This window comes from Hippopotamus amphibius, chromosome 1 (genome assembly GCF_030028045.1).
Source record: "Hippopotamus amphibius kiboko isolate mHipAmp2 chromosome 1, mHipAmp2.hap2, whole genome shotgun sequence".
Lineage (NCBI taxonomy): Eukaryota > Metazoa > Chordata > Mammalia > Artiodactyla > Hippopotamidae > Hippopotamus > Hippopotamus amphibius.
Genome location: NC_080186.1, coordinates 234,098,773 through 234,113,626, shown reverse-complemented (window position 1 = coordinate 234,113,626; position 14,854 = coordinate 234,098,773). Strand labels below are relative to the sequence as shown.

At 44.2% G+C, this 14,854-nt stretch overlaps 1 long non-coding RNA gene across 1 annotated transcript; it reads right to left on the bottom strand.

Annotated features, from left to right (window-relative positions):
* Nucleotides 1-9,115: 9,115 nt before the first annotated feature.
* Nucleotides 9,116-14,714, bottom strand: LOC130832439 (uncharacterized). Its single transcript, XR_009048283.1, has 4 exons — nt 14,595-14,714; nt 10,339-10,563; nt 9,498-9,697; nt 9,116-9,355 (listed from the first exon to the last, which is right to left on the bottom strand). It is a non-coding gene; the product is annotated as an uncharacterized LOC130832439 (long non-coding RNA).
* Between the last annotated feature and the right edge of the window lie 140 nt (nt 14,715-14,854).

Here is a 14,854-nt window from a genome sequence, read left to right as displayed (position 1 = left end):
ATCCAGCCAGGATCTGGGATTTGATTTCATCCGCTTTTTAAGCCAAGAAATAAGCCTGTTGCTATGTATATATTTCACGAATGCTGGCGAAAGACATTGACTTCTGCTTCAGAGAGAAGGGACTTCAATACTCATGGCACAGGATGACCACGACCACATTGGAACTGACTCCTCTTGCCACTGGCAAGTCCCATGGGGGTAACACAGGGGGCCTGGGATGGCCACCTGCACATGCAGTGAGTTACATTACAGGAGAGGACACTGAGCTTGGGGAGTCCAGTGTTATAGAGCCAGCAGTAAACAGCCTCCCCTTTGTCCCAGAGGGACACATTATCACATTCTTCAAGGTTGCCCTTTGCAAACACAGCCCTGAGAAATGACCTAGGGCAAGTGTGGCCTTGCTCCTAGACACACCCAGCAAGAATGCACAGGGCCTTTCCCGGCTCATGGCAGATTACCTTTCCCAATAGAGGTGGTGTAGGCGGATAACTGAAAATGTGCAAAATCTTAAAAAATTATTTTCCATTTGTAGTCTCTAACATTGGAGGGTCAAAACCCCAATTGTTAGGGTTCTGCTGCTTATGGGATCCCAGTCCATCTAGCTAGCACGGCTTCTTCCACCGTTCGCTCCTGAAGTTTGCTGCCTCCTTTTACCCAGCTGTGCTTGTTTTCAGTTCTGTTCTTTTGCATGCTCTGCTTATTTTGAAAGCAGTGTGCATAGCGGCATGATTGCTGATCTTGGCACTGAGAAAGCTGGGTTTAGGTCCAAGCTCTACCATTTGCCAAATACAAGACCAACATGGCCGTCAGGCAGTTCAAATTTGGGGTGACACAGTACCTTTCCTTTGTCTAGTGAAGTACACTTCAAGGTGATCATTTAGAAAGTCAAACTTCTCTTCCTCCCAAAACGCGTTCCTCAGCATCCTGCATTCTTTATCTCATGTAGGGACACCATCGATTGTCCAGATTCTTGTCCTCCTTGTGACTGCCTCGGGCTTGCCAGCTTTATCTTCTAAGTGGTGGTGTTCTTATCATCCTCTACTCACTCTCCTTACTGACACTGTTCATCTTTATCAGGTTCCACCTGTAGTCACTCATTTAGCAGTCCCCTCAGGAGCCTCTAGCCTCAGGCTCACCACCCTTCAGTGGAACCCTCATTTAGAACACCTCTCATCCTCGTCCAGTCTAATATCCTTACAGCATGTTTCTCCCCTAAGTCCTTCTACACCTCACCTTGTAGTATTCTTAGTTCTTGTGTTTCTTAGCTCCCATCTTGGCGTTTTACACCTTTGGGTCTTTGATGTTCTTCCTACCTGGAATGCCAATCCTCTCTGTGACTAAGCCCTACTCCTTTAAAACCTCAGATCTGGTAATAGCCAATGACGTGATGCAAGAAAAGGAAGTTAGGAGTATAAAACTGGAAATGATATTAGAATCCAGGAAAACCCAAAACAATCAATAGAAAAATTGCTATAAGCAATAAGAGAATTCAGTAAGGTAGCATGATCAAAATTGTACCCATAAACATCCATCAAATGGGGAGTGCAATATTTCAATACTTATGATACATTCATATTCAATAAATATGGTGCATCCAAAGAGAATGAGGACACTCTCTATATCCTGACATGCAAATGTTCTAAGATATGTTGCTTTAAAAAGTTGCTTTACAGTGTATATAATATACCACCTTTGTGTAAAGGAGGAGGAGGGATAAATATATTTGTATAAGGAAACTTGAATGATAACAAGAAATAATAAAAGGGTTTGCTTTTGGACAGGCATAGTGGAGAGGGTGGAAGTAGAGAGGACAGTATAGGGGCAAGGCTTTCCACTGTATACTTTATGTTGCTGAGTTTTGAATTAGATGAGTGTATTCAAAAGTCTCAAAACAAAAACAAAATAAAAAAACAAAACCGCAAGCAGCACCTCTGCTGCTTTATGTCTCCTTCACATGAGAGTAAGTTCAGGCTGGTGGCTGGGAGCACAGGCATGGCATCCAGCACACGTGGATTTAACCCCACGCCTCCACTTACCAGCTTTTTGACCTTAGGGAAGTCATGTATTCTCTGAGTTTCAATTTCCTCCTTTATAATTTGGGAATAACAATCCTCAAAACAACACTTTTAGATGAATATTAAGTGGGATAATGTTTGTAATGTAATTAACACAATGCTTTATATAAAATTAGCACTTGGCATTTTATATTGATATATATTGGGTTGGCCCATTATTTACATATACCTACATGTGTGTGTCTGTATATATATGCGCGCGTGCGCGCGCGCACACACACACACACACACACACACACACACACAGAGTTGGCCCTTGAATAACACAGGGGTTGGGGCACTGAAATACCATGCAGTCAAAAATCTAAGGACTGCTTTCTCTGCCTCAAAAACAAAGGAACTGATAAATGAGTCACTCAAGGGCAGAAAATTGTAACAGTTTGGAGAGAATCAGCACTCAAACCCTAGTTCTGCTGATTCCAGATACTGGGATCTCTAATTGAAAACAAACTTTCCCCCGACACTTAGTTTAAAGATCTGTAAAATGGCCATAAAAAACAAACTTACCGTTACCAAAGGGGAAAGGGGGTGCTAGAAGGGTAAATGAGGAGTTTGGGATTAGCAGATACAAACCACTGTTTATAAAATAAACCATAACGTCTTACCATATACCACAGGGAACCATACTCAGTGTCCTGTAATAAACCATAATGGAAAAGAACATGAAAAATATATATATATATAACTGAATCACTCTGCTGTACATTAGAAACTAACACAACATTGTAAATCAACTATACTTCAATAAAAAAAATTTTTTTTAAATAAAGATCTTTAAAGTTAAAAAACAGGTACTATATTTATTGGAAAAAATCCATGGACCCTTGCAGTTCAAACCTGTGCTGTTTGAGTCAACTAACTATGCATATATACACACACATATATATATACATAAATACACACACATATGTTCCAGGAAAGGCATAGTTCATGCTACATGGCTTCGCTTCACAGGGCGCGGATGTTCCTTCTCCAGCCAAGATTCGGGCAGATAAGAAATAACTTGGACTTTCAAAAACCGGTGCTGCAGACTGGAAGCCAACAGAGCAAATGCTGCCCTTAGAAACATGTTACTTTATTAGACTCATAATGTTTTCAAAATCAGAACATTTTACATACAAATCAGGGTTTCTGGCTTCTTACAAAAATCAAGGCATATGGTAATACCGGGCCCACATTCCGGCATGTCCCCAAGGGGCAGTGCTAAGTGCCAGTGTCCCCTTCAGATGGGGTGAGTGCTCCTCATTCTACCACAGGCCCCCAACTTCCTACCACTCAGCAACCCCGCCCTCACCAGTCCCATTTACATTACTTCTCTGGCCCACGTGGCCATTTGAATTGATGACTTTTTTAAAAAATTTATTATTTTTTTAAATAAATTTATTTATTCATTTATTTTATTGGCTGTGTTGGGTCTTCTTTGCTGTGCGCGGGCTTTCTTTTTAGTTGTGGTGAGTGGGGGCTACTCTTCATTGTGGTGCGCGGCCTCCTCATTGCCGTGGCTTCTCTTGTTGCGGAGCATGGGTTCTAGGCACGTGGGCTTCAGTAGTTGCAGCACATGGGCTCAATAGTTGTGGCTCACAGGCTCTAAAGCGCAGGCTCAGTAGTTGTGGTGCACGGGCTTAGTTGCTCTGCGGCATGTGGGATCCTCCTGGAGCAGGGATCGAACCCGTGTCCCCTGCATTGGCAGGCGGATTCTCAACAACTGCGCCACCTAGGAAGCCCTGAATTGATGACTTCTTAACGTAAAATGTCATTTATCTCTCATTTTTAAGTATCTATCTTTCACATTAAAATAACAGGCCTGCTCTGTACCCACCTCATGTAAGTTAGAGTACTGGATTAGCACAGTTTTACCCGCAGAGTGTACTGTGAACGGTAATGCTCCCCTAGAAGGCTATGTTGATCAAGTTCTCAGCGATAAACATTGTCTGCCACATGCACTTTCATCTGCCTCGCCTTAGGGACATTGGTTAGTGTGTTTTGATAGGTGTTCTGGAGAAAGTATTAAGATATTGTGAAAAACAACCCTGAATAACTTTTCACTTAGGTGTTGTTGGGCTGTTTATTCTTTTAGGTTTGCTTGTTGGTTTACTTCCCTGAATTTTAGATTCTCCCGCAATTTCTGACCTCCAGGCAAAGGTGAATGAAAGCAGTTCTGAAATGGTACTGAGATAAAGGCTTCATCAGAATTAACTGGATAGAGAGAAGGACACGGCTGTTCTAGGGAGAGCCACCATTGTCTGAGGAAAGCAAGGGCTTTTCTCAACAGGATGCTTTTTTCTTTTTCTGTTCCTCTTCTCTTCTTGATCTCCTATATTTTAACTTTAGAAATGATTTTTTTTTCTTTTCTAAGCTAAAGGATGAAAATGTAAGAATCTTCCTACTTCAATATCCAGGAACTGAAACTTACCATGTTTATCCCAAACATCTTTGATTCTTCTCCCAAAGTTGCCAAATGTCTACTTTGTAATATGCTTATATTTTCTACAGCTACTACATATTTGTTGACTTTCAACATGAAATATTTCAGTACCTCCTGTATTCCTGCCACTAGGATAGCCACAGAGAATATAGGTGTGAACCAAGGATAATGCCAGTCTGTAAGAACCATCACCTCAAACTCTTGGAATTTTCACTCTGAAATCCATGTCAAGGGGACAGATTGGTAATGAATCTGTAACACAATGGGATAGGTGCCACAAAACAGGTATGAACAGAATGCTGTGAGAACACAAGGGAAGGATAAATTATTCTGCCAGGTTTGTCAAGAGAAGCTTCTTGGGGGAAGGTTAATGGTATATCAAAGTATGACCAACGGTTTTGCCAAGCAGATTAAGAGAGATGGGTACTCCAGGCAGAGGAAAGAGCCTGTGTAGAAGTCCCAAGTCTTGACAGGCACATAGCCTGCTGAGGAAACAGTGGGAGAGCTAGTGTGGCTAACGTGGAAAGTAAATAATACCAGGGTATTTGCAACAGCCCATTATAGTGAGGAATGAGCCTAAGCTCAGGTGGTGGTGGAACGGATGGAGGAGAGGGTCTAACCTCAGGACACAGATAAGAGAGGAAGGAGCAACAGGAGGTAAGGGTAACTGCAGTTTCCGTCTTGGGGGCATCTCTGTACTCTAACACCAACACCGGAGGAGGAAAACCCAGGCGGGGCAGGTCTGGGGTCAGCCAGCAGGGTTACTGTGACCCCGTTGAGTGACCTCTTTGGCTAAATCCAAATGGATGTTTTTCATTTTCATTTGCTGACGTGACTTTTTCCCTCTCTTCCGTGAATTTTTTTCTCTTATTTTCTAAGACATCACTCTCCTGAATTTCCTCTTACCTCTCTGATCCCTCCTTCTCAGGCATGCAGAGGAAAACACGTGTCTGAAGGAGGCTATCTGTGGTTGGCTATCATTCCTCTCTCTCGTCTATGCTCTCGCACTATGGTAATTTCCCATTTCACTGCTCCTCAATCACCACCTAAGAACTGGTGACTTCTAACTTCATGTCTGCATCCTTCACCTCCCTCTGGGTTCCAGACCTTTTTGTGCAACTGCCTAATGAACATTTCCACCTGGGTGTCCTACAGGCACCTCAAACTCAACATCCGAAACTGCACTCTCATCTTCCCAAGCCAAACCTGCTCTCACGTATGTCTCATCTCAGCAAATGACCCCTCCATCCACTTGGTTACAAGGCTCCTCTCAATTCTAAGTTCCATGCGACCATGTCAGTCTTGGCTACCACTAGCACACTGAGTGGCCTGCACAGAGCAGACGTGTATGGGTAGAACAAATGAAGGGGGCAGATCAGGTCCTGAGGTTTCTGACTTCTGTCAACCCTCCTGGAATAAAAGTCATTCTCTACCCTCCTCCCACCCCACTCTGGTCTGAATTAATCAAACCAAGCACCATTTGCTTCAGAAAGATGTCCCTAACTACCACCCCACCTCCCTCCATGATCTGCTAAATTCCATAATTTCCTGCATATGCCCTAACCATAGCTCAAAGCATACGGCTTCCAAGTTCATCCACCAGCTCCCTGAAGGATGAAGTAGGTATCTTCTTTATATCCTAGTGCCTACTCGCTTGATGGAAGGAAGCAGGGAAGGAAGGAAGGACAAACTGACAGGAATCCTGTGAGAGACATCCAGAATGTATTTAAAAATGACTGTGGAGGCACTTCCTAGGTGGCGCAGCGGTTAAGAATCTGCCTGCCAATGCAGGGGACACGGGTTAGATCCCTGCTCCAGGAAGATCTCACATGCCACGGTGCAAATAAGCTCATGTGCCACAACTATTGAGCCTGTGCTTTAAAGCCCGTGAGCCACAACTATTGAGCCCATCTGCCACAATTACTGAAGCCCACGCACCTAAAGCCTGTGCTCTGCAACAAGAGAAGCCACGGCAATAAGGAGCTTGTGCACCACAATGAAGAGTAGCCCCTGCTCACCACAACTAGAGAAAGCCCGTGTGCAGCAATGAAGACCTAACACAGCCAATAAATAAATAAATAAATAGTTTAAAAAAAAAACAACTGAGTGTGTGGCTTGGAAGAAGTCTGTGGCAGAAACATATGAATTATCCATGGTGATGCCACTGGGGTGATTGCTTTTGCCCTGAAGATGTATGAGAGAAAAACTTTCCTACATGTATAGGAGCTGAGTTGGTAGGTGGTCTCTGATATAAGACACCAAAGAGTAACAAAAGGACGCACAAGAACGTCCCTGTCTAAAGGGGAAAGGCTAATAATTGCCATGCAGAAGTGCTGGTGCAGTGTAGCCAGATCTGATTTTTTTCCAAAAGAAGTCAGAAATCTATATTTTTGGGTGAATGAGAAATCTCCTACATTTTAAATGCTGGTCAGACTAGACATTAGGCCAGATTCAGGCCTTGGCTTGACAAATTGTGACCTCTGGTACAAAACACTGAGGAATGTTGACTTCTACACTATCAAGTTGTGTATATACTGACAATGAGACGGAGGCCACAATTGAAAAGGGGACAGTTAAAGGGAAAATGAAGAAATGTATCTATAAGAACACCCTCATCAGTCAATAGCTGAGTTAACTTAGGAAACACATGTTTGAAGAAAGTGGAACATTTATAAAGGGAGCCATCGGGTGAAGAATATTGAATCAGGTTCTTGATTTGATTTTGGAGTAGGAATGAACTGTGTGTGAAAGGTGTCCAGTACTAAAAAATTAGGGATTTGTTCAATAGTGGTGGACAGTTTTTTAGGTCCTTGTGGCATATTCTCAGCTATAAATACCACTGCAGAAGAAGCAAACATCTTAGAATCCAAATATGAAAATGTGTCCAAGTCAATGAGCTCTCTGTTAACCTCAGGGATGAATTGCACAATTTGGGAAATTGATTTTAATTAAGAATTGCACTATCTTTTGAATTATATTAAGGGACTTCCCTGGCAGCACAGTGGCTAAGAACCTGCCTACCAATACAGGGGACACGGGTTCAATCCCTGGTCTGGGAAGATCCCACATGCCACAGAGCAACTAAGCCCGTGAGCTGCAACTACTCAGTCTGTGCGCCACAACTACTGAAGCCCGTGCACTCTGGGGCCTGTGTGCCACAACTGCTGAGCCCTTGTGCTGCAACCACTGAGGCCCGTGTACCCAGAGCCGTGCTCGGCAACAAGAGAAGCCACAGCACCGAGAAGCCCACACATCGCAACAAAGAGTAGCCCCTACTCTCCACAACTACAGAAAAAGCCATTGTGCAGCAACAAAGACCCAATGCAGCCAATAAATAAATAAAATTAAGAGATAAGTTATATTAAAATTACTGTTACACTTTGAGCATGACAAGATACCATATGAAGTTAGTACTTCGTTAAACCCTATAGCAAACCCATAAAGTGAGTTGTTTTCATTCGCATCTTGCAGACTAAGAAACTATTATTCACAAAGCTTTGTTCATTCACTCACTCACTTGACAAGTATTTGATTTAATATGCTGGGCGTACAGTAGTGAACAAAGCAGACAAAAATCCCTGCCCTCATGGAGCTTATACTCCTGGTGAAACCAAGTAGACGTAGAGACATGGTAAGTAGCCTTCCTTTCAGACACACAGAGCTGTCCTTGAACCCAGGCCTCCTATTAAATCTCAGCTACGAAACTTCTATCAAGTGGTCAATACTCTTTAATAATAGCAGTTCTGAGGAGCCAGCAGGGGGCAGACCTACACCCCCGACAATGGAAGTTCTCAGGACAGCTAAGCAGCCACCGGCCCTCTCCCCTGCCTCCTGACCTCAGCAGAGAACCCTCCCTGCAGCCTGTGACACTGCTCTGTCCTGCAGGAAGAGCTGCTGTGAAAATATAGCAGCAAATAAGACGTTAAAAGATGGAAGTGCTTGTAAAATCCTATGTCTATGTTCATGTAATGCTTGATACACTAAACAAAGGGCTTTCAAGTAAATTGTAAATACAGTGCTATTTATAATATCATACAAATAGCCAAATACAAATATAAATTAGCCAACTGTGAAATTTCCAGCAATCTCAGAAAATATGGAGTGGTGTTCTGGGTGGCTGGGTTAGCTTTAAGGTTGTTGCTTTAAAGAGAAGTGTCATTTAGGTGGTCCTTAGAAACATTCAGTTACAGCCGGCAGCCAAGGGGCTGAGGCGCATAGAGCCAGACACAGCAAGAGCTACTGAGAAGAGCTGACGTTCAGGGAGATAATAAGTGGGCATCCCCTCATTCATGCACTGAACAAGTATTTGTGGGTTGCCTACCGTGTCTGTTTTGTTCATGGCTGTATTCTCAGTCCCCCAAACACATCTGCTGCCCTGAAAAAAGGTTTACATTCTAATAGGGAGAGACAGTGAATATATCAATGTGTTTACATTAGGTAGTAAGTGCTATGAAGAAAAGTAGCACTGGATGATGGAAGGAGATGGGGAAAAGGGAGATGGTGTTTGTCAGAGTAATCAAAGCCAGCTGCCTCAATAAACAAACCATGCAGTCTCACTGGCTTACCCAACAAAGGTTTTTCTCTCTCACAAAATCCAGTTGGGGGGGGGGGGGAGTTGAGGGAGGGAGGGAATATGGGGATATGTGTATAAAAACAGATGATTGAACTTGGTGTACCCCCCGCCAAAAAAAAAAAAAAATCCAGTTGGGGTTGGTGACCCAGCGGCCCAGGCTCCCTCCATCTTACTTTCCGGTTCTCCAAGGCAGGAGGAGAAGGGAGGGATGGAGGAGCCACGGTGACTCTGAATGGAGTGAAGGTGCAGCATGGTGGATCTCTTGGGGAAGAGGAATCCAGACTGAGAAAACAGCAAAGACAGCAAAGCTGAGCAACGTGGAAAATCAACAACTCTTCTTAGACCCATAAGAGAAGTGAGGTCACAGGGCAAACCCTCCAAGATTGGAGAGACCCACAGGAGAATACAGAGAATCACAACTTACCAGAGTAGAAAACTCCGCATGAACCAGTGCCGGGGTAGGAAAACTCGAACTGTAATTCAGGAATTGCTGGAGGCTTAGTGTGGACAACTCTGAGAGTTACAAACTCCAGGGAGACCCAGTCATCAGGGGGTCCCACACTTGTGTGAGTTTTACCTCTTGGATCCCTACCAGGTTCTCACAGTGAATACTGGAGAAATATTCTGGCAGGGGAAAAAAGAAGCATTTTGAAATACACCAGAGTATTCTGTTCTTCTTAACAAGGCCTGCCCTCAGGAGAAACTATTTAACCGGAGACTAACCTGCTTGGGCTTTAACAGAGCCTATCTGACCTGGGGGAAGGGAACTGCACAATTCCAGCCCCCTCTAGCCACCCAGTCCCACTTAAGAGAAGAACATGTGAAGTTTACAGTCCAGAGGCACCAGAGGCACAAGGTCACTAAAAGCCTGAGACCTAATCACAGACTATATTAAAGCTTCCCAGCCTCCTACACCTTACCATATATTACTAAAGGCCTAATTACAGCAGTCCCTTTTACCCAGTACATCATGCCTGGCTATCAAGAAAATATTGCAAGGCATACTAAAAGGCAAAAAACATAGTTGGAAGAGAGAAAGCAAGCATCAGAACCAGATTCATATATGGCCAGGATGTTGGAATGATCAGATCGGAAATTTAAAACATCTATGATTAATCTGCTAAGGGCTCTGATGGAGAAAGGAGACGGCGTGCAAATACTAGTGGGCAGTGTAAGCAGAGAGGTGGAAATGCTAAGAAAGAATGAAAGAAATGCTGGAGATCAAAAACTGTAATGGAAATGAAGAATGCCTTTGATGGACTTACAGCAGATTGTACACAACTGAGGAAAGGATGCGTGGAAACCAGCGTGTAGGAGATGTAGCTCTTCTTGCCCTTGAACTTGGTCTGCTTGGTGGGGTCATCGATGATGCACTGGAAGGGGTAGGGGTTCTCTTGCCACTCGGGGCTGTAGAACCCCAGCACTACTCACAGCTTGTTCCCATCCTTCCCCGCTCATGACTGCTTTTCAACATCGTACTGGAAGTCCAGCTAAGGCCATGAAGAATAGGAAATAAAAGTTACACAGATTGGGAAGGAAGAAATAAAACTGTCTTTGCAGATGATATGACTGTGGAGAAAATCCAGACGAATCAACAACCACTCCCCCCCAAATTCATAATACATTATAGCAAGGTTGCAGGATGCAAGGTTAATATACAAAAGCCAATTGTTTTCCTATATACACCAGCAATGAACAGGTGGAACTGAAATTAAAAACACAATACCACTTACATTAGCACCCTCCAAAATGAAATACTTAGGCATAAATCTAACAAAATATGTATTATAAGATCTACATGACGAAACAACAAAACTGAGGAAAGAAATTAAAGAACAATTACAAAACGAAGAGATATTTCACGTTCATGAATAAGAATACTCAATGTTGTCAAGATGTCAATTCTTCCAATGTAACTCCAATCAAAATCCCAGCAAGTTCTTTTGTAAATATCAACTAACTGATTCTCAAGTTTATACAGAGAGGTAAAAAAAACCTAGAATAGCCAACACAATATTGAAGAACAAAGCTAGAGTGCTGACATTACTTAACTTCAAGCCTTATTCTAAAGCTGCAGTAATCAAGACAGTGTGGTATTGGTGAAAGAAGAGGCAGATAAATCAGTGGAACAGAATAGAGAGCCCAGTAAAAGACTCACAAATAGAATCAACTGATCTTTGACAAAAGAGCAAAGATAGGCTTTTCAACAAATGGTGCAGGAACAACTGGACATCCACATGCAAAAAAAAAAAATAATCTAGACAGACCCTATACCCTTCACAAAAATTAACTCAAAATGGATCAGAGACCTAAATGTAAAAAATACAAAACTATAAAACTCCTAGAATAAAACACAGGAGGAAACCTAGATGACCTTGGGTATGCAATGACTTTTTAGATATAACTTCAAAGGCACTATCCATGAAAGAAATAATTGATAAGCTGGACTTCATTAAAATTAAAAACTCGTGCTCTGTGAAAGATGATGTCAAGAGAATGAGAAAAGCCACAGACTGGGAGAAATATTTGCAAAAGACACATTTGATAAAGAACTGTTATCCAAAATATACAAAAATTCTTAAAAATCAAGAATAAGAAAACAACCCAATTTAAAAATGGGCCAAAGACCTTAACAGACACCTCACTGAAGAAGATATACAGATCGCAAATAAGCACATGAAAAGATGCTCCACGTCATATGTCATCAGGGAAGTGCAAATTAAAACAACAATGACGTATCACTATACACTTATTAGAATGGCCAAAATTCAGAACACAGGGACTCTCATTCATTGCTGGTAGGAATGCAAAGTGGTACAGTCACCTCAGGAGACCATTAGCATTTTCTTACAAAACTAAACATACTCTGATTATACAATCCCGTAATCCCACTACTTGATATTCACCAAAGGAGTTGCTTACTTATAGCCACAAAAAACCCACACGGAGATGTTTACAGCAGCTTTATTCATAATTGACAAAACTTGGAAGAAACCAAAATGGCCTTCAGTAGGTAAGTGGATAAACTGTGGCATACCCAGGCAATGAAATATTACTCAGTGCTAAAAAGAAATGAGCGATCAAGCTAAGAAAAGACACGGAGGAATCTTAAATGCATATTACTGAATGAGAGAAGCCTATGCGAAAAGGCTAAATAGCATGCTTTCAACTATATGACATTCTAGAAAAGGCAAAACTTTGGAGACAGAAAAGATACTAGTGTTTGCCAGGGGTTGGGGGGAGGGAGGAATTAATAAGCAGAACACAGAGGAGTTTTAGGTAAGTGAAACTATTCTGTATGATAATATAATGTTAGATACATGTCATTATACATTTGTCCAAACCCACTGAGTGAATCCTGACATAAGCTATGGACTTTGGGTGGTAATGATGTGCCCATGGGGAGACTGGCGGGGGGGGAGGGGGGGGGGAGGGGAAGGAGTATATGGAAAATCTTTGTACTTTCTGCTCAGTTTTGCTATGAACGTAATAGTGCTCTAAAAAAACAAAGTCTACTGGAAAAAAAAAATGCAAGGCACGCCTGGCTTGTTCCAAAAATAGCAAAGAAACCACTGTGGTTTCTCTTCTAGTGCAAGAAAAGGATGGAAAGAGAGGCAGAGGCCTGGCCACCTCTCAGGCCAAGGGAAGAAGTGTGAAAATGCAGTTGTCTGGAGCCATGAAGTGTTCCCTAATGATGTGTTTTTATAAAAGCATAATGAAATAGAAATAGGTGATGGCTATAATGATGATTCTGTAAATTGAATTATGAATATGCTCCACTTTGTAATCTGTAAAAAATGTATTACTGTATCTACTTCCCTCAGTGAACAGATAAAAGTTTCTAATACTTGAGCATATTTGCTAGATATCTAAGACCCTTAAGGGTAGGGTCTGCCTGCTATAGGGTCAGGTACCATGTCCCTGTTCTTCATGAACCCTAAGCATCTGCTCATGCACTGGTGCCGCAAAAAACCTCCAAAACCCAACAGTTCCTCAACCACTGCTCTACAGAGCAGCCCAACCTGTCTGCAAATGCTGTACCCTCAAACTCCAGGAATTTTCACACCCGAAATAGATTTTCAGTCTCCCTCTCCAGGTGAAAACCCGAAGCATACCAAGTTTCGTGCTACTTTAATAAACCCTTTAACCTACGGAATAACTACCAGGTGAATAGTAAGGATGAAACTAAATGTGTTTATCTTAAATATTCTAGGTTAGCTTCTCAGGAGTTAATAAGTAAAATAAATTGTATTCTAGATGTTTCATAAATATTGACTTCATGTTTCTGGCCACATAAATTGTTGATGCTGAAATTCAGTGGCCTCCGTTATTTATTGTGAGAATTGTCCTAACCCAGAATTTTCAGCTACACATGGCATAATTCAGAATTTGCTTACTGAATTGAATTAAGGTTTTACATGAGGGATAAACACTATGGGAGTAATTCTCGTACACTGGGTTGGTGGTTTTGGGCAGGATGCTTAGAATACCACGGCTCTTACAATAACTATATACTCTTCTGGCTTGTTTCCCAGATTTGCTTGAAAAGGGTCAGAGGACAGGATGAAATTAATGATATATGAATGCTAACACCCAATTAGAGGTGTCTTCAAAGGAATAACTAGGCTAGACTTAATAAGAGCGGATTCTGAGAAGAAAAAGCTCTAGGCAAATTACACGCTGAAGGAAAAGATGTGAAACAAGGCAACTCTAGGAGATGGGAGTTGATTAATGTCTCAGGAAGCTACATTTCTATCTACTTATCTTAAAAGCAATATAAATACAGTGAGACCGAGATGCAGGGAGAGGGCCGGTCCTCGCTCTGCGACTGGGAGCAGGGGTGTGAAGCCTGGTGCCCCTCCCGGGCATACGCCCCGCGGTTGTCATTTTAGGACCCCAATCCTCTTTATGAAGGAGGGCAGGGGGGCTGCCTTCCAAAATACCCCCACGAGCAGCCACAGCAGCGGCAGCCCCTCACGCTGTGCGTACCCCGTGTCAGGAGCGCCAGGCACGCGCCGAGCCCCGTTTCCATCCCCTCCTCCATACACCGGGACGGCACGACCGTCAAACGCCCACGACAGACCCAGGACGGCGGGGAGTGACCTGCTCCGGGCCCCGCAGGCGGGCAGCGTCGGCAGGCAGCGCGGAGCCGGCCGCCCGGCGCGCACCTTCACGCTCTCGTCCCCGCGTCTCGGCGGGGAGGACACGCCAGGGGTCCGCTCCCTCTGCCCACCGGCCTCAGCCCACACTCTCCGGGGCCGCCTTCCCCTCCCCCCTCCGCCTCAGCCTCCTCATCGCTCTCGTCACGCTCCCTTTTCGACCCAAAGGCGGCAGCGCGGCGACGAGGAGAGGGAGCTTCCCCCGCGTGAGCAGCCCCCGACGCCGGCGCCCCGCTTCTCCTCAGCGCAGTCGCGAGCGCTCACCGAACATCCTGCAGCGACGCACGGGTTCAGTCGCCGCAGAAGCGCTGCGTGAGCGCTCAGCGTGGGGACGCCTCCCAGCGACGCAAACATCCACTTACTTTCCGGGGTGCGTTTTCTAACTGAAAAGCCTAAAACACGTCTCGGGCAATCCACGAAACCTTCTCCCGCGGCTCTCGCCCCCGAGCCTCGCCGCGCGGCGCCGGCCGCCAGGGGGCAGTGGCGGCCAGCGCGCCGGGCCGGGGGCGGGCGCGGGCGCGGCGGCTCGGCCATCGCTTGCTCTCGCCTGGCGCGCGGCTCTCGGCCGTGGATTAGCGCCGCCGGGGACGTGGGAGGCCGCGGACCCCGCCCCCCGGCGGCG